We start from the raw sequence: 27,684 nt of genomic DNA, 5'->3' as shown, positions 1-27,684 counted from the left end.
TATTATTTTAAGAGGTCCTGGCCTTTTTTAATATAAACTCTTTGCAAATATTATTTTCCTAAGCTATTAAGTCAGATTCAGACTTCCCACTCTGAAGTTTCAAAGAATCTTTCTAGCTCCATCTTCAAGGAAGTAAAAATGATTCCAAATGTAAAGACTTAAGTGACTAAGAGTAACACAAACACAGGCCGCCTGAGCACTATGGGGCTTGCATTCAGGACTTCCCCCAGATTCACGTCTCCTGTGGAGAACTTAGGGAAGGCAAACATGCGTTTGAAAAATGGAGCAGAGCACCTGTGCTGGGACTTCATAATATAAGATGCCAATGCCAGAGCACCCGCATTTGCATCCCTCGAGCCATATAGCATCATCACCTCCCTCAAGTGCTAGCAGGCAGCAAGACGTTGCCAGTCTCAGTCCCACCATCTGATAAGCTGATCAGTTTCAGCATCAGTGGTCAAGGTGGTGGAGCAGCCATGCCTTCCATCTGTTGATTTAGCAAAGATGACACTGAATGTCCACTATTGCAGAGCACCTGGAAATACTAAAATAAGACCTGGGCCCTTGAGCAGCCTACAGTTTCTTATGAGAAAGAAACCTGTCCAAAGAACTATAAAACAAGAAAGGGAGCATCAAGGGGCTGCAAGCAAGATGCAAACAGAGGCCTTCACAGCATAGAGCAGAGAGCAACTCATTCCAGGAAGGCTTCCAAGAAGAGATGGGATTTGAGCTGAGGCTCAGAAAATGAGTAAGAACTCAATATGTGAGAAAGTAGGGATGGGCTTTCCAGGGATGCCAGGAAAAGCATGAGCCAGGACACACAGGCCTGGAAGGATAGGACGTGTAGAGAATCTCAAGTGATTCCATGGGGATAGAAGAGGAGGAGGCTAAGATGAAGGGATGTTTTGCATGGCCTTGCATACCACTTGGATACTGCTGAGTTTGAACTTGAACTTGTATTGAGTCACAGGCATGGCACTGGCACTGTCTTAGGCTTCTGATTATTTTATGAATAACCACCACGTCCTGTTTCCCTAATATGCACCACTGCTGTAATCACACTGACAATAAGACATCCACGCAAATGAACAGATGTTAATGAATGATGCTGAGGGTGTGATGTACACCACAGCAGAAGGTGAGAGCAGCCAAAGGGAGCAGGACATTTTGTGGGGAACCTTGGAATGAGCAAACCAAGGAGAACTAGCTGTGACTGATTCTGAGGACACAGCTCTGAGGAAGTCCAGAATCCATTTCCTAGCATGCACTTGCCTTTAGGATCCTAAGGGAGGTTCCTAGATAGTTCCTTACAGAAAACATGCTTGTTGAGGACACAGTTTCATGATCTTGTTCACTGCTATGACCCCATGCTTATAAGAGTACATATTTAATAAGTGTTTAATAATTATTTATGAATGAATAAAAGAACTGCTAACCTCACAGTCCTTTCTGAAACCCAGTGCAGGCTCCTCAATCCTATCTGTCTGGTTCTGGGAAGGAAGCCCTGGCGTGTCCTGCTCTGTAAGATCTTGCTCTTCACTTCCATCCTTCATTTCCAGACGTACAAGCCCTTCTAACCTCTAACTGGACTGTCACAATGGCCTTCCCAATGGACAGTCTGCCCCAGCCCCTTCCTGGTAGACTGTCCCATGCACTGACCACTCCTCCCCCAGCCACATCCCTCTTCTCTGTTCCCTGCCTCGCTCAGGGTATTGCTAAAGCTGCCTTCCTCTTGCCTTTCTTCTTGCTCCTTCCCCCAATCCCTCCATCTCTCAATTCCTGCTGCTTCCACGAAGGTTTCAAGACCACGCTATCCCTCTGTGAGTTTCCTCTACATGGTTAACTATCAGTATTCCAACAGCGCAGTACATCACATACCTTCGTGATCAGCTCCACACCATTTCAAAACTATTTTAATCTATACTCGTACTTCTCTTCATAATCAAATGAATATTTTGCCTTTTACTAAAGATTCATGTGGAGAGGGACAAGCATGACTGTTGTTTCCATTTTTTGAGGGCTTGTGGGAATAAGCAAGCCTGATATTTCTGTGTATAAAAATAGACCTAGCGAGGGACTTTCCTGCTGGCCCAGTTTGTAAGGCTTGGTGTTTCCAATGCAGGAGGCCGGGGTTCATTCCCTGGTCAGGGAACTAGATCCCACGTGCATGCCGCAACTGGGAGTTCACATGCCACAACTAAGGAGCCCTCCTGCCACAACTAAGGAGCCCACATGCCACAACTAAGACCCAGTGCAACCAAATAAATAAATATTAAAACAAACGAACAAATGAAATTATTTTACATACTACCTTTGTGTTTTGGTTTAGGTTCCTCCAAAAGCATTAGGCAAGTACTTCAGTGAAAGAGTTTGTTTGGGAGGTAAATCACAGGAAACAGGAGTGAGGGAGAGAAGAATGGAAGGCTAAGAAGGAGGAGAAGCCAACAAAGGGTGTGCACTTCAGATGATTACAGATATGGCAGACTGGGGCTCAGCCTCTCTGGGGAGCTTCTGAGGAGCTATTCAGAATTTATTTGAGAATTAGGAGGCTGGACATTTGTCCTCTGGCTTACATCCCCTATTGGCTGAGGGTTGTCCACAGGGGCATTATGGTAATCAGCCTCTAAAATAGCCCCAGTGACCCTTACCTCTGATAACAGTATTCATGTTCTTGTGTGGTCCTATCCCAAATTGAACAGGTAAAACCAACACGATATTGCAGAAGTGACAGTGTGTAATTTCTGAGGCTTGGTCACAAAAGGCAACGTGGCTTCTCCCTGCTCTCTTGGATTGCCCCTCTGGAGGGAGCTAGCCACCATGCTGTGAGGACACTCAATCAGCCCTGTGGAGATTCCACGTGGGGAGGAACGGAGGCCTCTTGCCAAGAGCTGGCACCAACTTATCAGCCATGAGAGTAAGCCATCTTGGAAGCAGATCCTCCAGTCTCAGCTGGGGTTAACTTCTCTCCAACCTCCAGATCTCTGGGCTATGCTTGCTCATGGGCTGAGAGAGCTCCCATGGCTTTGGAGAAAGCACTGAGACAGAAAAGCCAAGGGAAGCAAGACAGACCCTTGAGGTGGGATGCTGTTAGTACACAAGAGCTGTCCACCACAGCTTTAGCTGAAATCAGAGGTAGTCTGACGGAATGTGGCAGGAGTACCGAAAGCACCTGCTATGCTCAGAAATTTCCTAAAAGATGGTTCCTGTGTATTTTTCTTTCCCCTCCACAGGGTTTGCCAAATGGTTACATACATGTAGGTTGTGAGCAAGGCTTCAAAGCCCAGCTCATGAGATCTCCTGTAACACAACAGCAAAAACTGCTCCATCCTCTAACTCCTATCATTCACTTCTTGTACCTATATTTAGCGCTTAGTTCACTGCTTCCATTTTCTGATATGTATTTTTCAGGATTCTTTTGGTTGCAAGTAAGAAAATCCTAACCCTAGTATACAGTATAAGCAAAAAAGATTTTATTGGCAGGGAACAGGAGTGTCATACAGAATCCAAGGGAAGAGAAGCTGCTGACTCTCATGGAACAGAACCAAAGATTGAAGACCTGCAGGACATTCAGGAAGTTCTGCCTCTCCTCATCTCTTGTTTCTGTTGCTGTTCCCCAGCCTCTTTGTTCTCCTGTCTTACTGTACACTGGCTTTCTCTGGTCCTAGCTGACCTGACAGAAAATGACCACTCTCAACCACTGCGTTTACATGCTGACCTTTTTCATTCTCAAAATTCCCAGGGAAGGGGCTGAGTGACCTCACCTGGCTCGGGGGCTGACTCTAAACCAATAAACAGAGGGTCAGGAAGCTAGAGGTCAGGCAGCTCCCAATGCCAACCTGGGGGTGGATCCGGGAGGAGAACTCCTAAAGAACCCCCAAATGGGGACAGCACCAACATCATAATGTTTTAATGATTAAATAAGGCAATATGAATGAACTTCCTTTTGTACTCTTAAATGTTATACAAAGGTACAACTCTATTGTTATTTGAGAACCAGTGTAGTGTAGAGAGGAAACACATACACACACACACACACAACTTTGAATTGAACACCTGGTCTTGAATCCCATCTTGTTCTGCCACCTAATAGCTGTGCAATCAATCTCTTTGTAAAATTTCTCTGAGCCTCAGTTTCTTCATCCATAAACACCTGGATGTACAGTGCTAACACCTACTTGTACAAAGGATTCATGAGATTTAAATGACCAGGGGGTAACACTTTGTAAGGTACAAGCTAAAATAAATGTTCGTGGCTGAGGTAAGAGAAAGCGTTTATATACGTGATCTTCCACGATCTACCATGTCCCTGCCCCTCACAGGGAAACAAATACACACACACTTCAAATTCTTTATACCCACTCCAGCCCTGACCACATTTAAGCTCCAGGAGGTAGTAGCTATAGAGGATTGCTGACTTAATTGTGCAGGAGGGAGGGGGGAAGAGGTGGTGGGAAGGAGGGAGGGAAGGAACAAGGCAGACAGATAGGCATGCTGCCAGCCTGAGGCTGGGATAGGTGGCCAAGTCTATATGGAAGCCCAGTGAGGGACTGGCTGGAAGTCAAAAAGGATATAATTAACTTAAGAATTGCAATAAACTTGTAGCCACACTTAATAGGTTTCAAATATTTTCTCAATTTACCCTGGCTTCATTCTTCTCGGTTTGGTCTTGGGCTTCTTAGGGAGGAAGGGAAGAGGTAAAGCCAAGGAAAGTCTTAAAGGGGCAGCACCACCAAGCTTGTAAAAGGGAAGAACGGGTCTAGGCTTTCAGCAAAAGCTCAGTGGCCTGTGTGACATCAGATATCTGCACAGTCAGTCCTTGGGGAATACAGAGGAAGGGAGTTGAGCTGCAGCAACAGGAAGAAACACATCTGACCTGACTGTGAAGCTGCCTTCCTGACCAACCCCCCTTCCTATCCTTCCTTCCCGCCCCCCGCCCCCCACCCCCTTCCCACCATCCCTAGGAGGCTGAAGGTGGTCCAGCGGCTGCAGTCAGTGTTCGAGATGACATTTCAGCTTTCTTTTTCTGCTCTTTCCTGACTAGGCAGAAAGAGGATGTTGGTATTTCTAGAGCAAATTTAAAGGCATCTGGAAATGAATGTACATAGAAGAGAGACAATATCTGCTAACTGAGGTTTAAGTTCAGAAATAGAATGACTGAGTGTCACAGGAGAAATCGGAAGACCTTCCTCCTCAGTTCACCACGTGGCCTCGGGTTAATTGTTTCATGTCAAAACCTAAACTGGATGAGACTCGGTTCTCTCTCTAAAATCCTGAGCACAGAACCTCCCCGGCTACTTCTGTATAAGGTGGCCCAACCAAAACCCCCAGGCATGCTTGACCCTGTGGCCATCTGTTGCCATTAAAAGAATGTGTCCTTTTATTGTCACACAGATGTTAGCTGCCTGTCCCTCTGCTGTCACCTGTATCCAATCCTGCTGCCCCTCACTTCTGGCCCTGGAGGATCTCTCTTGGCTTTCCCCAACCCCACTGGACCCTCAGTTCTTTCTATTCACCTAAATTTCCTACCAACTTTCCTCTCAGGAATGAGGCAAATTTCTTTTGATGCCTTGAGCATAACAGTTTCAAAGATGCCCCCTCTATTTTTTTACATGCATGCCCCTGGGGTCTTACCCTCCATCTCAAGCAATTTCTCTGAGTATTTCTTTCAAATAAATAATATGCTCTTCCCAAAAGACATCTGAGTAAAGAAGTAGGTCTCCACATCATTGGATTGCCATAATTTGGAATTAAAGGTAATGTTGTCTTATTTTGCTTGCTCTCAACTTATATTTAATTTCAGAAATTAAAATGAAATCTTAGTTAATGGGTTTTTTTTCCCCTGAGGCCTCATTTTTAAGACATTTTAGCCAAGAGACACCCTGAAGTGAGCACATGAATACAGGCTCCTAGATGCCTGAAGAGTCAGACCATGGGGTCCCTGCACATTGTCTCCCTCCTCAGCTCACTCTCCGGGATGATCTGTGCCCTGGGCAGTCCAGTCTGTTAGCACCTTGGCTCCTTGGAAGGCCAGTGAGACCCCCTCCCCCAGCATGGTGTTTCCTTCTGAGAAGGAAACAGTGCACTGGGCTGTGGGCACACCCTGACTATGGGCCCCTCAATGTGCCGCCAGAGCCCCGGGACCTTGCTCGAGAGGACGGACCTGTGTGGGCGCTCCTTCAGCTCCTCCGAAGGTCCAGGCTTCCCTGTCTCCCCATGCTTAGGCCCATCCTCCACCATCAGGGAGCCCAACAGGCCTGAGGTAGGGACAGATCTGCTATCAGGGCCTCTTCAGGGGCCCAGGGTCTCATAGCCTCAGTGACTCAAAGCTATGGCCCCTGCTGCCCCAGTTCAGTTATTACCACCCCAGCACCAAATCCAGAAACATAACTGTCTGATGAGAGTCCCTGAGAGCCAAGGTGTGCATTCACACATACCTGATCACACACACACACACACACACACATACACACATACACACACAGAGCCCACCAGAATACAGCTGTGAAAGTAAATAAACTAAGAAAACCTAAAACTGCACTGGGGCCACTGCCTGACTTCCTCTGTAAGGTCGGGCTCTCCACACCCCAGAAACCATGGGGTTAAGAAAAGGAGGCTCATAGGCCAGCTGATCCCATAGATGAGACAAACTAGCAAGCAGGCAGACAAAAGCCTCCCTTAATCAGCAATAGCCTGGTTAAGGTTCACTTCCTTGACTTTACCTCACCTGTCCTCACGCCAGATTTGCCCAAATCCACACTTGTGCTCCCACTAGGCCCCTGCGTGGGCTGCCCTCTCCTCTACTTCCTCCCCAAATCCACACCAACATTCAGAACTGGTTTCAGTCCTTTCCTCCAGGGAGCTTTCCTCACAGCAAGGCCGAACTTTTCTGACACTGACAAATACTGTCCCCTCCTTCCTCTGACCGCTTCATGTTGGATGAGCCTCATCCCCCCAGTTAGGTTGAAAGCTGGTCCAGAGCAAAGACTGTATCCTTTTCCCTTGCATTTCTCAGCACGCAGCCGGGAGTTCATGCTCATAAACTAACACTCAAGTTCCCTATTAAATGGGACAAGGATGCTAGATGAGAGGTGGCTCAGCTGCTTCTAGAAAGACACTAGTGCTTCAAAGCTCAAGGAAGGCAGGAGGAGGGAGGGAGGGAGGGAGGGAAGGCATGCATTAAAAGCTTATGGAATACACAAAAGAGCTGAGCATCAGAACAAAGACTCATTTAAAAGGGCAAAGGAAACACCAGATGGCTGTTAATGGTGAACTGAATATGATAAATTATTACTTAAATCACTTGGTTTCACTCCTTGTTGTTATGCACAGTTAATTGGAGGGAACAAAATGCTGGGCCTCCCTGAATGGGGAGGGGAGGTGGGAGCAGTCTCAGGCTTGTAGCTTCCCCAGGACCACAGAGCCATCATGCAGAGATGACAAGTACTGGGCCAACCTCCCTCCCCAGCCACCCGTGGTGGCTGGGTCCCATTACCCACACTCTGGTGCTCCTTTAGCTGGAGCTGTTGGCAGCCAGGTAGCCTAAGAGAGACAGAATCAGAGGGCTGGGTTGAGTGGCAGGTTCTGAACACCAACCCTGCCCCTGCTGGGCCCCACTCAGACGTCTCACACCCTGAATAAAGCCAGGTGGCCTCAATAGCAGATTAACTGCTATTTAAAAACTTGGATTTTGACGCTTTTTTTTCTTCTTATGTTTCTATTCTATTCATTATATTCCTGAGTTCCTACTAAATTATAAACCACTTAGACACAGAAATGAGTAAGACACAGCTTCTACCTTCACTCGGTTGGGAGTGCAGATACAAGCATATTGAACTCATTGTGGGCTGCATAGAAAAAAAATCTTTCTAACACTTAAGACAAAGAATGTGTTAGAGTCTGGGAATAAATTAATAATTCCATGGTGAAAGGGAGAAGAGGCAGGCAAAGTGAGCCTGATAACACCATCATCAAAAAGAGAAATTTAGAAACATATAGATCTGTTATAGACCAGGATTTCACAAGTAATGCTTGTATGACAATTATTAGCAAGGCCTAGAGAGTTATAGTTACAGGATAATGGCAGACAACATTCAAATGTGGAAATCCACATGTCTACAGGACAATTTAACAAACATTAGCAAAAGATATTCTTATTATACAGACATAGAAAAACAGAGTTATAAGATACAGCACAGGGCTTCCCTCGTGGCGCAGTGGTTGAGAATCTGCCTGCCAATGCAGGGGACACGGGTTCGAGCCCTGGTCTGGGAAGATCCCACATGCCACGGAGCAACTAAGCCCGTGAGCCACAACTACTGAGCCTGCGCCTCTGGAGCCTGTGCTCTGCAACAAGAGAGGCCCGCGCACCGCGATGAAGGGTGGCCCCCGCTTGCCACAACTAGAGAAAGCCCTCGCACAGAAACGAAGACCCAACACAGCCAAAAAAATTAATTAATTAATTAATTAATTAATTAATTTTAAAAAAAAAAGCACTAAGTCAGGAGTGGTGCATAATCTAACACAGTCCTCGATCTTAAAGATGCCGTCTTAAAAAAAAAAAAAAGATATAGCACAATAAGTTTGAAGACCATGTTCCTTTTCCTAATTTAAATTTATATTTAATTTTATTTTTAAACACTATTCTCAACCTTCAGTTTTATCACAAGAAAAAATTAATTGCTATACTCCTCTCCATGAAACTTTTGTATAAATAAATGTAATCTCAGGAGAAAAAAATGTTTTCACAAGCCTGTTAATTAGAGGCTCACAGGTTCTACTTGAAGTCAGGAGTCAGAACTGAAGCCATATATATATATATATATATATATATATTTATTTATTTATTTATTTACACACACACACACACACACACACACACACACACACATATACACATATCGGAAAATCAAAACAGTAACAAAGAAAGGAATATAGATAATGGTTTTTATATAAAGAAAATGTGAAGCTTAAAGAGGACCCTGGACTGACATGGAGAGCTAAATACCCTAAATAATTTTACAATTGAAACAATTAAAATACTGGATAAAATATTAAAAGATGAAAAATTAAAATATTTAAAAAGCTCTGAGGACTCTAGAGATAAAGAGAAAACAGAAACCCTTGGATGAAAGAGAGTGTTGGAACTATCTTTTACCTAAAGGACCTCTGCCATGCCCTCAAGACCTTATGCTGCTGTTTAGATGGCTACACAGAGTATGGAGCAGGAGAGAAAGTCTGGGGGCCCCTAAAGTGGAATATGTAAGAGGAGTCCACTGTGTAAAACTGGAGCATCTAAGGGCTACACCCACAAAGTAAAGTGAACAAGAAATAACACTGCCTCTAGAAGTAGGATAGCAGAAACAAATACAAATCTTTCTGGAGAAATTCCACTCTGATTCAGGCTTCAAGCAATTCCCACAAGTAAGGTTTTAACAAAAATTAGCAGTTCACAATCAAAATCACAAAACATAGAAAGAAATAAGTCACCGTCAGTGAGAGCCAGTCAAAGCAATGGACAACACAAAGATTTTAGGTACTAGAATTATCAGACAGAAAATTTAGGAACTAACAGAAAAAATGTGAGGAAACAAGAAACTATAAAGAATGATCTTGGCAAATTTTAAAATGAAACAAATAGAATGTCCACAAATTAAAATATTTAGCAACTGCAAGTAGAAATGTAGTATGCAAGTTATACAGCAGAGCAGACACACAGGCAGAGAAAATTTTAAAACTGGAAGATAAATATAAAGAAATTAAACCAAAGTGTAGGAAAAGAACACAAAATGAGGCAAAACAAGTAAGCGGGGTTAAGAGACATGGAGGATAGATTAAGAAAGCCTATTGTAAGTCCAATTAAATGGGCATTTAGGTTATTTCCATACCTTAGTTATTGTAAATAAAAATGTACCATCTTTTTTTTTTTTTTTTTTTAATTTTTTTATAGCTACTTTATTTATTTATTTATTTATTTATTTATTTTTGGCTGTGTTGGGTCTTCAGTTCGCGCGAGGGCTTTCTCCAGTTGCGGCAAGTGGGGGCCACTCTTCATCGCGGTGCGGGGACCGCTCTTCATCGCGGTGCGCGGGCCTTTCACCATCGCGGCCCCTTCCCGTTGCGGGGCACAGGCTCCAGACGCGCAGGCTCAGTAGTTGTGGCTCACGGGCTCAGCTGCTCCGTGGCATGTGGGATCTTCCCAGACCAGGGCTCGAACCCGTGTCCCCTGCATTAGCAGGCAGATTCTCAACCACTGCGCCACCAGGGAAGCCCAAATGTACCATCTTTTAAGCATACAGTTCAATACTGTTAAGTGTTCACATTGTTGTGAGACCAATCTCCAGAACTCTTTTCATCGTGCAAAACTGAAATTCTGCACCCATTAACTCGCTATTCTACCCTTCCCCCGGCCCCTGGCAACCACCATTCCACTTTCTCTCTCTGAATTCACTACTCATAGGTATCTCATATAAATGGAATCATAAAGTATTTGTCTTTTTGTGACTGGCTTATTTCACTTTGCATAGTGTCCAACAATCTCCATTCTTTACTTGTTTTCTTTTATATATATATATACACACACACACACAATGGAATATTTCTCAGCCATAAAAAAAGAATGAGATCCTGCCATTTGCGACAACATGAAAGGAACTTGAAGGTATGATGCTAAGTGAAATAAGTCAGATGGAGAAAGACAAATACCATATGATTTCATTCACATGTGGAATCTAAAAAAAAAAACCCAAAAAAACAAAAACAAAACAAAACAAACAAACAAAATAAAACAAAACCAAACTCATAGATATAGAGAACAGATTAATGGTTACCTGAGAGGAAGGGGTATAATAAGTGAAAGGGGTCAATTGTATGGTGATGGATGGTAACTAGACTTGTGATCAGCACCCACACTCCTTCCATGAGAGTTGACTCCACATCATGTTTGCAATTCTTGACAGTTCTGCTTACCACCTGTATGACTATTACTATTTTTATTTAAATCAAGTCAATTTTTAATCTTAAATATATATATTTTTTTTTAAGTGAATTTTTTTTTTTTTAAAGATTTATTGATTGATTGATTGCTATGTTGGGTCTTCGTTTCTGTGCGAGGGCTTTCTCTAGTTGCGGCAAGTGGGGGCCACTCTTCATCGCGGTGCGCGGGCCTCTCACTATCGCGGCCTCTCTTGTTGCGGAGCACAGGCTCCAGACGCACAGGCTCAGTAGTTGTGGCTCACGGGCCTAGTTGCTCCGTGGCATGTGGGATCTTCCCGGACCAGGGCTCGAACACGTGTCCCCTGCATTAGCAGGCAGATTCTCAACCACTGCGCCACCAGGGAAGCCCCTTAAATATATTTTTATTAAAAAATCTATAAGTCACTATGACACATTAAAAATTAATAATACTTGCTGTAAATAGAAAGTAATCCTAAAAAAGCAATATAGCGAAGACAACATGATGTGATTAGACTTTAAACATGATAAGCAATGATAAAGACAAGCCCCTTACCGTGGCTCACAGACCCGGCATGGTCTGGCCTTGCCCCCTCCAGCCTCCTGTCCCTTCTTTCTTCCCCTGGCCACAACAGCTTTCTTTCCTGTCCTTAGTGCTCTCCATGCCTCCTGAAGCCACAGGGTATTTGCACATGCTGTCCCCCCCGCACCCCAGAACCCTCTTCCCCACCACCCTCTTAGCGCACTTAAACTCCTTCCAGCCTTTCAAATATCAGTGTAAGATATTTCCTTGGGAATACTTCACAGACGTCCCTGATTGTGCCAAATCCTCCCACTCTCAGGCCTCAGAGCACCGCAAGTCTCTCCTTAGCACTTATCCCAGGGGCAGTTTTCCATTTGTTTATGAGATCGATTAACATCTGTCTTTTCCTCTGGATTCTGTAAATTCCACCAGGGCTATGACCACTCCTGGTTTTGCTCACCATTAAATTTCCAGTATGGTGCCTGATACATTATAGGCACTCAATGGTATCTGCTGAGTGAATGAGTGGATGAATGAATGAGTGGATGAATGGATGAGTGAATGAATGATTCTTAGATTGTTGAGACATAAAGTAGTAAAGTCCAGCAATTCCTTGTGGGTGTAACTTTTCTCTTCCTTACTCAATTTCTGTGTTTCCAGTTTGATAATGAGGCATGGGAGACACTATAAGCTTTCTCCAGTGGGGTCAGAACTTCTTCCTGGGACCATGAAGGCATAGCAGGGCATATTGCTCACAGATTTTGAGAAGCAGAGCTTTCTGAACCTTATGAATCCTCCAGACACTGCCATTTCCATGCCCATTTTCTGCAGACCTCTGCCATGTCATTCACATGAGACCATGGCAGGCAGGGACTTCAACACGTAAAAATAAACATATAACTAATAAAGTTTTAAATGGCCTTCCATGAACCTTTTAAACTTCACCCTTCATAAAACACTTCTTTGCCAATTCTGCATAGCGTTCCTCCAAAATCTGTTCTAACTTTGTTTCTCCATCTCCACTGCTAATCCCACTCTTATCCTCTGGCATCTGGACCATTATAATAGACCCCTCCAGCCCTGGTCTTCTCTAATCAATTCTCTACACAGTCAAAAATTCATATATGGGCAGGTTGCCTCTTAGCTGAAAAAGCTGAAGTCTCCCAATTCCCTACAAAATTCTTCGAGAATTTCCCAGCAAACATTTAAGATCCTCCTCAGCGTGGTCTAACCTCACCACTCAACCTCTTTCCTTAACGAGAAGGCTATACTGAGATTTAACCCAGGCCTGCAGCATGCCAACAGCCCAATTCCAGAAGCAAAGTGGTTTTTAAAACATCTTTCCAGGAAGGGAAGTTAATGGGTGAGAAGTGCAGCAAAATACCCAGAACCAGTGCAGGCAACTGTGTACTGTGGTCTCAGTCATTAACGGGAGTTAGGAGTCGCAGCTGCTACATGCACCCACTGCAGGAGCCCAGGCAGGTCACTTCCCTCTCCAAGTCTGCAGTATGGAGACTACAAACTGAACACCATGGGAAAGGCAGGAGGACAAGGAGAGACATGTGAGAGGCTTCAGGTGTCTCTGAACCCAGGAGAGATTTGGGAGCTTTTCAAGTTTCCAGTAGGTGGTTGTGTCTAGCAGGGAGGAGCTCATGGATGGGTCTAGTCAGACCCAGAATCTTGTCCTCAGCTTTGATCGGTCAGAAATATCTCATCTATTTAACAAAATAGTCATGACTACTATCCCAGGCAGCCTCTTCCCAACATCAGAATTTCAGGGAAGCCAGGGACTTCCCTGGTGGTCCAGTGGTAAAGAATCTGCCTTCCAAAGCAGCGGACGTGGGTTTGATCCCTGGTCAGGGAACTAAGATCTCACATGCCGCGGGGCAACTAAGCCCGCATGCCACAACTACTGAGCTTGCGCGCCTCAACTAGAGGGCCCACGCGCTGCAACTACAGAGCCCACGCACTCTGGAGCCCGTGCACCACAACTAGAGAAGAGAAAACCTGCTGCCACAACTAGAGAGACGCCTGCGCGCCGCAACGAAAGATCCCACATGCCTCGACAAAGATCCTGGTGCCACAACTAAGACCCAAGGCAGCCAAAAAAAATAAATTAAAAAAAGAATTTCAGGGAAGCCAAATTATTAACCAGAAGTTTACTCACTAGGGGTGGAAGTAAGCCAAAGGGAATCAGGTAATTGCAGACACATTTTTTCTTTTAATAACCAAAACCTATATAGAGCCTGAAATTTCTGATGCAGTGGAGAACTGGTTTGCCTAAAACCCAGGATGAGATACACCAGAACTCCAGACACAGTGCCTTACTCCCTTGGCTGCAGCTGAACAAACCTTGACATTGGTTTATCGCCGGTCTTCCTTTGTCTATCCTCTCTGTAGACTTCCATCCATCTGCTTACATCTGTCTGTACACATCACAGTTTCCAAGGTCACAGTTTATTTTACGTGGCTCCTTATCGTCCTCATTTGGAAAAACCTTAATTTCATCAACCACAAGTCTTCTCTGGGGTTGGACTTTCCATCTATTATGGAAATTCTTATTATCCAGGAATGTCACTTCCTGACCTGATGGCAAATGCAAAGAGTGCAGCTGTCTCCCCTTGCACCTTAATTACATTTTCAAGAAGGAGTTCAGAAAAACAGACCTGGAAAATGGCTTAAAGTTGGCTCCAACAGGAAGTAGAGCTCTGTCAGCTGAGAAGGACTGAAAAAGTAGTAACACTGAAAACCAGGGGGAGCCAGTGCCTCCTGCGTGCAGCCCGGTGGCTGTGTCCTTAGAGATCGGTCTTCAGTTTCTCATTTTGCCCTCTTCATCTGTGGCCTCTGGAAAGGGCAGCAGGCCGTCTGACTTTGACAGATTTTTGAGGTCAAGTGTCATGGTGGCCATCCCAAGACAAAGAAGGAGGCAACATGGCAATCCACAGGGAGAATTCCAGTTCAAAAACCAGGAGGGACAGAGAGTGGCCCCATTCAACCTCAGACTTTCTAGTGAGGGGGATTAATCTGACAGGGAAAGTGAGTTGGCATTAACTCAGAACCACGGGAACAAGCATAAGTCAAAAGTAGAGACTGAGGCCAACACCAAGCCCTGTTTGGAGCTGTTAGGGCTCAAAAGCCAAGTGCTCAGGAGGAAATGGTAGTCCTGTTGCCTGCTCTTTGGGGACCCCACCTGGATCAGCTCAGGGTGCAGAATTCCTGGAACTTTTAATGAGAGTAAACAACATTTTCCACAAAGCAAGAGGAAATTAGCTTCACTATCAACAAAGTGCACAAATTGTCCTGGCCCACGAAACATCATTTTTCTTAATGGTTTAATGGCCCTGGGTAAATAGTAGGTGAGCCCCTGACTTAAAGGGAAAAGTCTGAGTTTGTATAATACAGGCCCTTGGAGTTAATAAAAGAGGGCGGGGAGCTGCTTCAAAGCTGCTACTCCTATGTGAACCTAAAGGCAGATGAAAGAACCTTGCAGACTGTTTTGCTGGAACAAACTTAAAGAAAGGTTTCGTTTATCAAGGGGAGGAGATTTCCTTAAAAGTAGGGAATCTGCAGAAATACTGTGGCAAGGCATTATGCGGTTACCTAAAATGTGTCATGCTATACAATGAAGATGGTGGATGGCCCAGGAAAGGGTTGGGGCAGGAGAGGGAAACCGGGTCAGGAGCGTGGGACAGCCTGTAACATGGCTGTGATCTTGGGGAGCCCCTTCTGGGCCGTGGTTTCCACATCTGTGAAATGCTATAATGACAGCGACCAGCACTTACTGAGAGCTTCCTCCAGTGCCACATGCATGTTCTAAGCACCTTAGGTGAGTTACTTCTTTTAACTGTTACAATAATCTCATGAGGTAGGAGAAAAGAAATGCCTAGCTTCTCTTAAAAAATCAGAAAATCTGGCAATGTTGGGCACCAGTCCAACGTAGCAGAATAAGCCAGAGCTGAGTAGAAGCCAGGCTGTTCTAAGATGGAGCCATCAGCCGCAGCCCTCACACTCTTCTTGTCCCACTTATTTTGTTCGCGGTGCCTGAGTGGCTCTTGCAGCCTGTGGGTCTGTGACCCCTGGATTAGATGGTCTCAGTGATTTCTCCTCTACCCTGAGAGTTGATGTTCTTTGCTCCATGTCACCCTGCCCAGAGTGGTCAGGTCACTCATCAATATTCAGGCCTCAGACAAAGGGTATAGGACATTGGGCTCCCCCAGTTGAGGACTCCTAAGAAGCAGGAATATTGGGGACTGAGGAAGGGCACTTCTGTGCCCTATGACATAGAGTTTCAGTGGACACCAGGCCCTCTGCAGCCTGCCCTCCCCTGTGCCAGGAGCTTGAGTCTCACTTGAATGGAGAAAGGAAGTAATGGAGGAATGAACAAGGACATTCTGAAACCCCCAAGGACTGTATCAGGACGAATGAGGACCCGCCCATCCTAGGAGCCAGACAAGGTAATTACTTAACCTCTCTGTGCCTCAGTTTCCTCACCTATGAGTTAATAATAGCGCCTACCTCACAGGGAGGTTGTGACAAACAGAGTAAGAACCCCTTTGAGTTGCTAAGGACTCTGAAGTTTCTGATTCTAGTCCTTTGGCCATCATGACTCACCAGTGGTTTCTTGAAAGAGGGAAGAGATATGGGAACATATGTATATGTATAACTGATCCACTTTGTTATAAAGCAGAAACTAACACACCATTGTAAAGTAATTATACTCCAATAAAGATGTCAAAAGAAAAAAAAAAGAAAAAAAAGAAATGCAGAAAAAAAACCCCAAAAAATACAAAACCACTTTCGGCTTAAGCTAAGCTTGTCTTGTGTTTTACCCATCAGGAAGTTAGAGACAGAAATTACTTAGAGATAAACTTACAGATTACAAGTCCTTCAGTTCTATGTGCTTTTTCAATGTTCTCTTTCTAAATGGGCCTCTGGTGAAGATAATGACCAGTTCACTGATTTGTTCCCAGGAGAATGGGGTAAAATGAAGTCCTGTTCATCACATTTTTAATTCTTTTTTGTCCAATTAGTTTGGAAAGGTTTCTACACCAGTTATCCTTCTCCAAGCTCTCCCTCTCTCCCCCGACCTGCGACGCCTCCTCAACTGCCAGGCTATAGGAGGAATCACAGAGCAGTCTTGCTCTATGACCAGCAGGTCCTTTTCAATAAGAGCTCTCTCAGACCATATTCTCCAAGTTGGGTTTACTCATTCTTCAACTGAGGTCCCTCCAGAGGGGCAGATGCTATGTCCAGCTGGAGACCAGTATGTTCACAGCTGCCTGTTATCTGCCTCTTCTTGGCTCTTCAACATTGTCTTCAATCAAATGAACCCACCCCCACCTCTGTCTTCCATAATTGCTATTTTATTTTATTTTATTTTTTAACAATTCATACATTTGTTTTTACAAAAATATTTAATGAATACCTACTATGTTCCAGAAACTGTTCTAGGCATTGAGGATGGTACAATAGCAAGACAGACCAATTTTCTTTCCTAATGGAGCTTGCAATTTTGCAGTAAGAATATGGTAAATAGGAAAATGAATGGCTAATTAAGAAAACTACAGATTGTGATTTGTATGTCATCAACTATTGGTTTATATATTGACATTTACATGTATGTATATGTAGATATTGATATATACATGTATATACCTATATATCTATATTGATGTATATATGTGTATCTCTATCTATCTATCTATCCATCTATCTAAAATCACACTGAATTATCACACTAGCTTGTTAAGCACTGTTCACTCCTTTTACAGATGAGGCTCAGAGAGGTTAAAGATCTTTGTCAAGGTCATACAGATAATAAAGATCAAAGCCAAGATTTGAACCCAGACACTATGACCCCAGGGCAGTGCTCCTTCTATGATTTCACCAAGCTGTACTACTGAGCTCTCTGGCAGGATGGAGAAGTGGGAAATAAGAGGGAAAGGGATTGGTTGGTAATGATGAGAGTGAACCAGAAATGACTGACAAGAGGAGCAAAAGGCTATGAAGTCCAAAAGGGGAAGGAGGTCCTAACTTGGAAAATAGCAGGAGGGTTTTCAATTTTCCTGGAGGATTTCCAGAATATCAAGACAGGGAAGGCAATGTGGGCAGACAGTAGGCTCTGGTCGAGTTCTTACCAGTATTCTACTGGGAAAGTATAGTTTAGCTTTCCCTTGTGAGCTTCTATTTTAAGATGGTGTTGGTCTTGATGATAACTATTCTCTTATTCCTAATTAAGTTTCTGGGTCCCTCACAGAGGGACATAGTAAGTTTTCCATTAATTGTTACCATAATTGCTATTTTAAATAGGAAAAGTTGGTTTCTGTTGCTTGCAACCCAAGAACCCTAGCTCCAATACGGTACCTCAGTGCTGAGAATAAGGGAATAGATGATAAAAGAGAAGTGTTTATATCTGAATTTCAAAATGGTGACAGCAGAGCATTAAACCAAGCTTGATCCCTCCTAGGTGCAGGGCCCTGTGTGACTTCATGGGTTGCACACACGTGATGCCAGCACTGCCTACCTGTTACTTCCCCTGACTGCACAGCCCCAATGCCTGCCATTGACATTCATGCAGCCAGTCTCCCTACATGTCCCCTCCAGCCCTGGGCAGAGCCACACAGGATTCTGAAGGAACAATACTCTTCCTTGTCTTACTGTCTCTCACTCTCTGAGCCTAGGAAATTTCATCTTCCCACCACCACCACCACCCTCCTCACCGCCATCCAGGAACATGTCCTGTGGTCTCCATCATCAACGTTTCTGGCCTAACCCATCCCTCCTTCTTAGAGTTCTCTTCCTGTCTTGGGCAGCAGTGGTATCCCCGCAGCTCATACCTGACCTCTTGGATCACCTTCCAGTACCTTCCTGTCTCGGGTGGTCCTCACACACTCCTCTCACCTCAGCCCAGCCCTTCTCCATCTCCCACCATCATTCTCAAGGCCCTTTCCCATTTCTCCCTCCATGGTCACCAAGCTTCCGTCCCACAAAAGAGTTCTGCCTGCAGCTTGGTAATATTCCAATACCTTATCATAATCCTGCTCAGAGTTGTATAGGACAGCTACATTTTAAAGATATTTTGTACAAAAAGATACATGCACCCCTATGTTCATAGCAGCACTATTCACAATAGCCAAGACATGGAAACAACCTAAATGTCCAGTGACAGATGAATGGATAAAGAAGATGTGGTACATATATTCAATGGAATATTACTCAGCCATAAAAAAATAATGAAATAATGCCATTTGCAGCAAGATGGATGGACCTAGAGATTATCATACTGAGTGAAGTAAGTCAGAAAGAGAAAAACAAATACCATATGATATCATTTATATATGGAATCTAAAATATTTGCACAAACAAACCTATCTACTAAACAGAAACAGACACACAAACATAGAGATCAGACTTGTGGTTGCCAAGGGAGGGGGTAGGGGAGGGATGGACTGGGAATTTGGGATTAGTAGATGCAAACTATTACATATATTGATAGAATGGATAAACAACAAGGTCCTACTGCATAGCACAGGGAACTATATTTAATATCCTGGGATAAACAATAATGGAAAAGAATATAAAAAAGAATTATATATGTGAGTCACTGAGTCACTTTGCTGTATAGCAGAAATTAACACAACATTGTAAATCAACTATACTTCAATAAAAAATTTTTTTAATATATATGTGACAAAAGACATCTAAAAGGTTATTTATTTGGTAATAAATACTTTTATCAATGAGAAAACAGAAATTTGGATGGGTGAGGTAACTTTTCTAAGGTCACACAGCTAGTTAGTGGCAAAGCCAAGGCAGGATTCCAGCACCTGCTGACTTCAACTACAACTCCTATGTAATTAGGGATTAATGGGGTCATAAAGGAATGAGGACATAAAGAAATAAGACAGCACTGTGGTTTTTAAAAACAATGGCTATATATTCTTCAGCATTAGTGGGAGGTGGGGTCTGTGTTCCTTCCCTTGAGTCTGGGCAGGCTTGTGACTACTGTGACCAATAGACTGGAGTGGAAGAGATACTAGGTCATAAAAGGTCTGCCTGGTTCTCTTGGGAGGCTCACTCCGAGGAAAGCCAGCCTCCACAGAAGAGTACCAAATACCCTGAGACTGTCATGCTAGAGAAGACACATGTGGTGCTCTGGTCAACAGCCCCAGCTTAGCTCCCAGATGACAGCCAACATCAGCTGCCAGCCATGTGATGAGCAATCCTGGATGTCCAGCCAACTGGACCCTTAGAAGATTCCAGCCTCCAGCTGTCAAGTGACTCCCTGTTACATGTCTTCCCAGCTGAGGCCCCAGACATGATGGAGTAGACAAGCCATCCTCATTGTTGCCCTGCCTGAATTCCTGACCCACAAGATCTGTGAATATAATAAAATGGTTTTTGGAAGACAGTCAGTTTTGGGATGACTTGTTATGCAGCAGTAAATGGAACAGACACATACAACCCGTGCATCTGTCCACTAATATTTAAGTCATAAATTTCACATGACTTCTTCTAACAGCTTTTCAGAATTCTCTTAGCAGGCACTGAGAAGGTGCCACTTTCGGAGAATGTGCTTAGAGAGAGCAGGGCTCCTCCACCTCCTCATCCACACTCCTCACTTCAGCGAGGTCTACTTTCTGAAAGTAGAGAGGCTGTGGTGTTAACTCCAGTGCCATGTTAACCCCTCTGAAGTTCCATTCCTCCTCTCTAAAATGATGGAGAGTAATTCTTCTCACTTCATGGATCTGATGGATAACCCAGGAAAGCGAAGCTGTAAATTTGCTCTGGGAATGCTTCAGCACACTCTAAAGATAATCATGAAGGCCACCTATAGCCTGTTTCCCCCTCTGCCCACTCCACAGCCCCTTTCCTTGCCTTCATGCCTGATAGATATGGTCTGACTCGATGTCAAAATAACTTTCCCAGCCTAAGCCATTAGCTCTACAGAGCCTCACACAGCTGCCATCCTTCCCCTCTTGTTTGTACCTTTCCAATAAAAGCACTGCCTCTTTTGATTACAGGAGAATTCTCCACTCTAATTGACTTCCAGGCATTAAAGTTTTACTGAGATGATCTCAGAGGCTCTCTGGGGAGAGGAGAAGTGCCGAGCATTGCCACCCTTAAGGCCCTGGTGCTAGCTAACAGTTTCTAAAACTGTTTGCTCTAAATTTTGGCAAGGCACCTTCTGGGTAATATAAAGAGCAGCTCAAAGCAAGAGAAGCAGCTCAAAGCAAGGGCAGCTGGGTCCCAAGCTCCCTGACCTCTCACTGACCTCTGAGACAGCCGGCAGAGCAGGACACAGACCCGTAGGTCCTCGCACCTGCATTCCTGCCCATCTCTGTTCATGTGATGCCTCTGCAAAGACAAAAAGAAGTGAGAGGCATGGCATCTGCCCTAGACAGGTCAGCAATGCACAGGCACACATGACCCCTGTTGAGACAATGTGAGGCCATATAATTAGGTGCCAAATTCGGTGGCATAATTAGCACTAAAACAGGTAAGGCGGAGGAGGAGAGAGAGAAGCAGGAATTAGGGATGATTGAGGAAGGTTTCCTAGTATTGACAGAAAGGAAACAAATGCTAGACCTTTGAGAACAATGATAATAGTAAACACCTCTATAGCACTTGCTTGGTGACAAATCCTGCCCCACGCCCTTCATATACTTAAACACGTTTATTTCTCATAACAACTTTTTGAGACAGATTCTACTTTTAATGCCCTTTTTATAGATGAGAAAATCGTGGCAAGAAAAGGCTGAGTAACTCAGCTAGAGTCAGAGCTAGTAAACAGGAGAGCCAGGCTGGGAGCCAGAAAGTCTGACTGGGGGTCTGCACTCTTCTGCACTGTGCTGCCTTTCAAGGCATTCACACCAGGAGAGGAGGAGGAAAAGAAAGGTCTCCCAAGCGGGAAACACTGTAGACACAAAGGCACAGACCTGGAACTGTGCTCCCTGTTCAATGGCCAATCATCCTTCCTCTGTCTCTTGGAGAAAAAAAAAAGAAATCACATATATGGTTTTATATGCTTAGAAAATTTCTGGAATAACAGACATGTTATCAGTGATTATCTCTTGGAAATAGAAATAGAGAGGAGGGGAGAAATGGAAAGAGAGCTCTTACTTTTTATTTTATAATTCTCCAAATTTTAGAAAATTTTGCCTCCAATCACTTTGACAATTCCATATTGCTCCGTAAAAAAATGAACATCTCCTCTATGTCCCCACCATTCTCCTAGGGAAATAGCTGATAAGAGGGCAAGTGGACCAAGTCAGAGCCAGTCCTTGGGCTACAGGAGTGTGCTGGGAAGATGAGCCTCTGCATCCTGACCTCCACCCAGAGGGAGCTGGGGACCTGCCCTCCTCCCAGTGAAAGGGTCCATCCCTCAGGCCACAGACGCCAGGCTCACCCTCACCCTCTTCTCTCTTCTCTGAGCGTCCCCAGCTTTCCACTCATCACCACGTGTTTGCAGAGATCACAAAGAAAGCTGCAGACCCGTGTTTTGACATTTTATTAATATTGAGAACTTTTAAAAATTGAGAAGTTCCATATAAACATCTAGATTTCTTTTTTCTTTTGACAAAACCAGAAGATCTGGCAATTCTAGGCCCAATTCTCAGTGGGCAACTGGGAAGCTGAGTTGAGGCTGCTGCCCCTTTTGACATGACACAAGCTCTGTTTGCCTCTGTCTTTACCACTGCCTATATTCTCACATTAAGGTCCAATGTCATTTATATACATCCATGCAATTGTTTTCTTATAACTGGCATACTTCCTCAGGTACATCGCCTGCTGGGTCCTGGTAAGAGGCTGGATTTGCAGTCTGTGGCTTAGATTACAAAATAATCTCCAGTTGTTTAACAGTTCTGTTCTCCCCAAGATCCTTGAGTGTAGGAACCAAGTCCAACACAGCCTTTCCATTCACACATCCTCTCACAGTGAAGCTTTTTATTGACGGCCTGATGAACTGATTCATCATAGTTAAGATACAGAGTAAAGACCTGGATTTCAATCCATCCAGAACTGGCTGTGGCCGAATCATTCATGTAGCTCAACTCTCAATCCTCCTCAAGAATGCACTGTGCTTTTATGCCTGGAAAAATGGATAGAAACACACTGCTCTCCCTTCAGCCTATGGTTTTACTAAATATAACTGCTGGCTTCTGTTATCTGTTTTTACAGACAATCTACATTCCTCTGGCTGATCTTCCCACCTTGACAATCAACTTCCCATCACATCGCTCTCCTGCTCATACATAGCACATGAATGATTCAACCAAAAAAGGAATCCCTTTACCTTCTACCTGATACATTTTAAATAGTAAAAAAATACCTTTCCAGTCATTGTGTCATACTAAAATTCTTTCATAGCTTTAATCTCACTTAATCCTTACAAAAACCATAAAAGGGGGATTCTCTGCTTTTAAAAATGGGCTTCCCCACTCTATGACATAAATCACAGCAAGATCCTTTTTGACCCACCTCCTAGAGAAATGGAAATAAAAACAAAAATAAACAAATGGGACCTAATGAAACTTCAAAGCTTTTGCACAGCAAAGGAAACCATAAAAAAGACAAAAAGACAACCCTCAGAATGGGAGAAAATATTTGCAACTGACAAAGGATTAATCTCCAAAATATACAAGCAGCTCATGCAGCTCAATATCAAAAAAACAAACAACCCAATCCAAAAATGGGCAGAAGACCTAAATAGACATTTCCGCAAAGAAGACATACAGATGGCCAAGAGGCACATGAAAAGCTGCTCAACATCACTAATCATTAGAGAAATGCAAATCAAAACACTGTAAAGCAATTATACTCCAATAAAGATGTTAAAAAAAAGGGCTTCCCTTAGCATTGATTCACTTTATAAATTGTTTATTTACATGAATTGCTTTTTTTTTTTGCATTTGTCCAGTTATTTTTTTTAACATCTTTATTGGAGTATAATTGCTTTACAATGGTGTGTCAGTTTCTGCTGTATAACAAAGTGAATCAGCTATACATATACATATATCCTCATATCTCCTCCCTCTTGCATCTCCCTCCCACCCTCCCTATCCCACCCCTCTAGGTGGTCACAAAGCACTGAGCTGATCTCCCTGTGCTATGCAGCTGCTTCCCACTAGCTATCTATTTTACATTTGGTAGTGTATATATGTCCATGCCACTCTCTCACTTTGTCCCAGCTTACCCTTCCCCCCTCCCCGTGTCCTCAAGTCCATTCTCTACGTCTATTTCTTTATTCCTGTCCTGCCCTTAGGTTCATCAGAACCATTTTTTTTTAGATTCCACATATATGTGTTAGCATATGGTATTTGTTTAATGTGGCTGCTGCGTTATAAAGGAAGGACGAACAGTCAGTTATATCAGCAGCTGAATTTCTCATGAACCCCAGAGAGCAGCTTTTATAAGCCAGTCCACCACTTCCATGACTCAAGCCTGGAACAAGCAGATGCAGCTATCATGGGGGAAACCTCACTCCTCTTGCGGGAAGGAACTGGGCCAGCGATCTGCAGCCAGGTTTGCAATCTTCGCTAACCAAACACACAACACATCTAAAATGTCTTCATGCCTAGTGCGCCCTATAAGCTCTTACAGGGTAGAATTAAGGAGTCCTCAGAAAAAAAGTTTCTGAGAATAATTAGTCCTGGGGAAAGGTCACTTCAAGTGAATTCACTTAAATGGGAAGCAACATTTTACAGCAAATAGTGTGTGTGGGTGGGTGGGGGGTGTGTGTGGATTGGAGCTTTATCTTAAAAAGAACTAAAAATTATGATAGTAAATTTATTTTATTTTATATTTAATCACATTTTGATTATAACTGCAAAAAATAGACTAATTCTTAGAACAGAAAAATGAATCAAGACTTCTTTGGGGCATCTTTATTCTGAAAAAAAAATTTCTAAGACAGCAAAATATGAAGTCAATCACTTCTTATTTGACCTTCACAAAAAGGTTTTAAGAAGGGTAAATTTTGCAAAAGAGTCAAGGGCTTCATCACTTTTCCCCAGAACCTCTCCAAATCCTTTGCATTTCCAATCATTCCCTTCTGAAGCCTTTATTATATCATCATCTTTGTTGATTTTCTCTTTTTCAGTTGTAACCAGACAAACTCTGCCAGACTCATTTCTTGGAGGTTTTCTAACAATTACTGAATCAGTCCTCAATCATCACTTTCATTACCTTAGTGAAACCCTGCATCTTTTGCAAGATTGGCAATTTCACTCTGTAACTGGTAGGCACAGTAATCACAGTGACAACATCTGACACTAATGTTGTGGGGGGAGGGGGTAGATGCCATGTTAAGCCAGAAGGAGGTGTGAACAGGGGCTAGCTTTGTAAGGATCGATTTGTTAGTGAACATTTCATGTTGGGATGACCCTACGTCACAACTTGTAATTATTGGTACTCCAATAGTAAGTACTCTGATAATGAAGTTCCCTTGCTCCTAAAAATAGGAAGTAGCATTGCGGGTTCAGGTGAAAGGACTCCACTGGGAGAACTGTGATGAGTCCACCACTGGTGAAGGTGGCCAACTGTAAACCGTGTGATGCTGGCTGAGGGACTGACTAAGGTCCCTCCAGGCTCTGGCTTCCAAACCCAGTGTGTTTAAGCCCCAAAGCTGGTCAACACCTAAAGCTAAAATAACTGAAAAGAAACAAAAATATCTGCTTTGTGACTACTGCCACCTACTGAAATTAAGCTTCACTTCCAATTTTACTGTTATCAACACTATAACTGACTCTAGGGGGCAATGCATGGCAGTCTATCACTTGGATAGGTTAGCTTAGCTCTAAACAGGTCAGAGGAGCTTTGCAAGGTCTGGCAAGGCTTAAAACCCCTCCTTCCTTTCGGGAGTCTGTTGGGAGATTCTGGATTTGTGTCTGGTTTGGTTTGGACTGGGAGAAGTTTGGCTCTACAAGTCTTCAAGGCTTGCACAGTAATTGGGAAATTCATTCTTGGGATAGGGTGCGTTCTTTCATGTCTGACTTTGCACATGTTCTTTATACTGCTGGCCCACCTCTCCTCCACTGGGCAAACTGTTCTCCTTCAAAATCAAGTTCAAATGTCCCCTCTATAAAGGCTGTCTCCACCTCCCCAAAGTTGTTCTCCCTTTCCTCTGTGTAACATAAGTTTTACTCGGTTCTGTTACAACACTTACCACATGTAACTTAATCCTTTAGTAGTCCATTTCTTCCTCTAGACTAAAGTTTTTGGGTACAACTGTCATGATTTAATCTTGTTAGTACATGTTTCACTACCTAGCACATTGAAGATACTCAATAAACCTTTATTAGGCAGAAGCAAGAAGAACTACAATCCTGCAGCATGTGGAAAAAAACAACATTCACAGAAAGATAGACAAGATTAAAAAGCAGAGGGCTATATACCAGATGAAGGAACAAGATAAAACCCCAGAAAAACAACTAAATGAAGTGGAGATGGGCAACCTTCCAGAAAAAGAATTCAGAATAATGATAGTGAAGATGATCCAGGACCTTGGAAAAAGAATGGAGGCAAAGATGGAGAAGATGCAAGAAATGTTTAACAAAGACCTAGAAGAATTAAAGAACAAACAGACAGAGATGAACAATACAATAGCTGAAATGAAAACTACACTACAAGGAATCAATAGCAGAATAACTGAGGCAGAAGAACGGATAAGTGACCTGGAAGACACAACAGTGGAATTCACTGCTGTGAAACAAAATAAAGAAAAAAGAATGAAAAGAAATGAAGACAGCCTAAGAGACCACTGGGACATATTAAATGCAACAACATTCGCATTATAGGGGTCCAAGAAGGAGAAGAGAGAGAGAAAGGACCCGAGAAAATATCTGAAGAGATTATAGTCGAAAACCTCCCTAACATGGGAAAGGAAATAGCCACCCAAGTCCAGGAAGCACAGAGAGTCCCATACAGGATAAACCCAAGGAGAAACATGCCAAGACACATAGTAATCAAACTGGCAAAAATTAAAGACAAAGAAATATTATTGAAAGCAGCAAGGGAAAAGCAACAAATAACATACAAGGGAACTCCCATAAGGTTAACAGCTGATTTCTCAGCAGAAACTCTACAAGCCAGAAGGGAGTGGCATGATATACTTAAAGTGATGAAAGGGAAGAACCTACAACCAAGATTACTCGACCCGGCAAGGATCTCATTCAGATTCAATGGAGAAATCAAAAGCTTTACAGACAAGCAAAAGCTAAGAGAATTCAGCACCACCAAACCAGCTCTACAACAAATGCTAAAGGAACTTCTCTAAGTGGGAAACACAAGAGAAGAAAAGGACCTACAAAAACAAACCCAAAACAATTAAGAAAATGGTCATAGAAACATACATATCGATAATTACCTTAAACGTGAATGGATTAAATGCTCAAACCAAAAGACACAGGCTTGCCGAATGGATACAAAAACAAGACCCATATATATGCTGTCTACAAGAGACTCACTTCAGACCTAGGGACACATACAGACTGAAAGTGAGGGGATGGAAAAAGGTATTCCATGCCAATGGAAATCAAAAGAAAGCGGGAGTAGCAATACTCATATCAGATAAAATAGACTTTAAAATAAAGAATGTTACAAGAGACAAGGAAGGACACTACATAATGATCAAGGAATCAATCCAAGAAGAAGATATAACAATTATAAATATATATGCACCCAACATAGGAGCACCTCAATACATAAGGCAACTGCTAATAGCTATAAAACAGGAAATCGACAGTAACACAATAATAGTGGGGGACTTTAACTCACTTACACCAATGGACAGATCATCCAAAGTGAAAATAAATAAGGAAACAGAAGCTTTAAATGACACAATAGACCAGAGAGATTTAATTGATATTTATAGGACATTCCACCCAGAAACAGCAGATTACACTTTCTTCTCAAGTACGCACAGAACATTCTCCAGGATAAATCACATCTTGGGTCACAAATCAAGCCTCAGTAAATTTAAGAAAACTGAAATCATACCATGCATCTTTTCTGACCACAATGCTATGAAATTAGAAATCAATTACAGGGAACAAAACGTAAAAAACACAAACACATGGAGGCTAAACAATATGCTACTAAATAACCAAGAGATCACTGAAGAAATCAAAGAGGAAATCAAAAAATACCTAGAGACAAATGACAATGAAAACACAATGATCCAAAACCTATGGGATGCAGCAAAAGCAGTT

The 27,684-nt window shown here is 43.2% G+C and overlaps 1 protein-coding gene and 1 non-coding gene across 2 annotated transcripts in view; one reads left to right on the top strand and one right to left on the bottom strand.

Moving 5' to 3' along the window:
• SCN11A (sodium voltage-gated channel alpha subunit 11) overlaps positions 1-27,684 on the bottom strand; it is a 127,490-nt gene that overhangs the window by 78,860 nt on the left and 20,946 nt on the right. The window lies entirely within an intron of this gene.
• LOC118904610 lies at positions 1,921-2,041 on the top strand. Its single transcript, XR_005022059.1, has one exon. It is a non-coding gene; the product is annotated as a U5 spliceosomal RNA (small nuclear RNA).

The sequence above is a fragment of the Balaenoptera musculus genome, chromosome 11 (genome assembly GCF_009873245.2).
Source record: "Balaenoptera musculus isolate JJ_BM4_2016_0621 chromosome 11, mBalMus1.pri.v3, whole genome shotgun sequence".
Taxonomy (NCBI): Eukaryota; Metazoa; Chordata; class Mammalia; order Artiodactyla; family Balaenopteridae; genus Balaenoptera; species Balaenoptera musculus.
The sequence above is the reverse complement of the archived record's forward strand: the minus strand, read 5'-3'. Positions and strand labels throughout refer to the sequence as shown.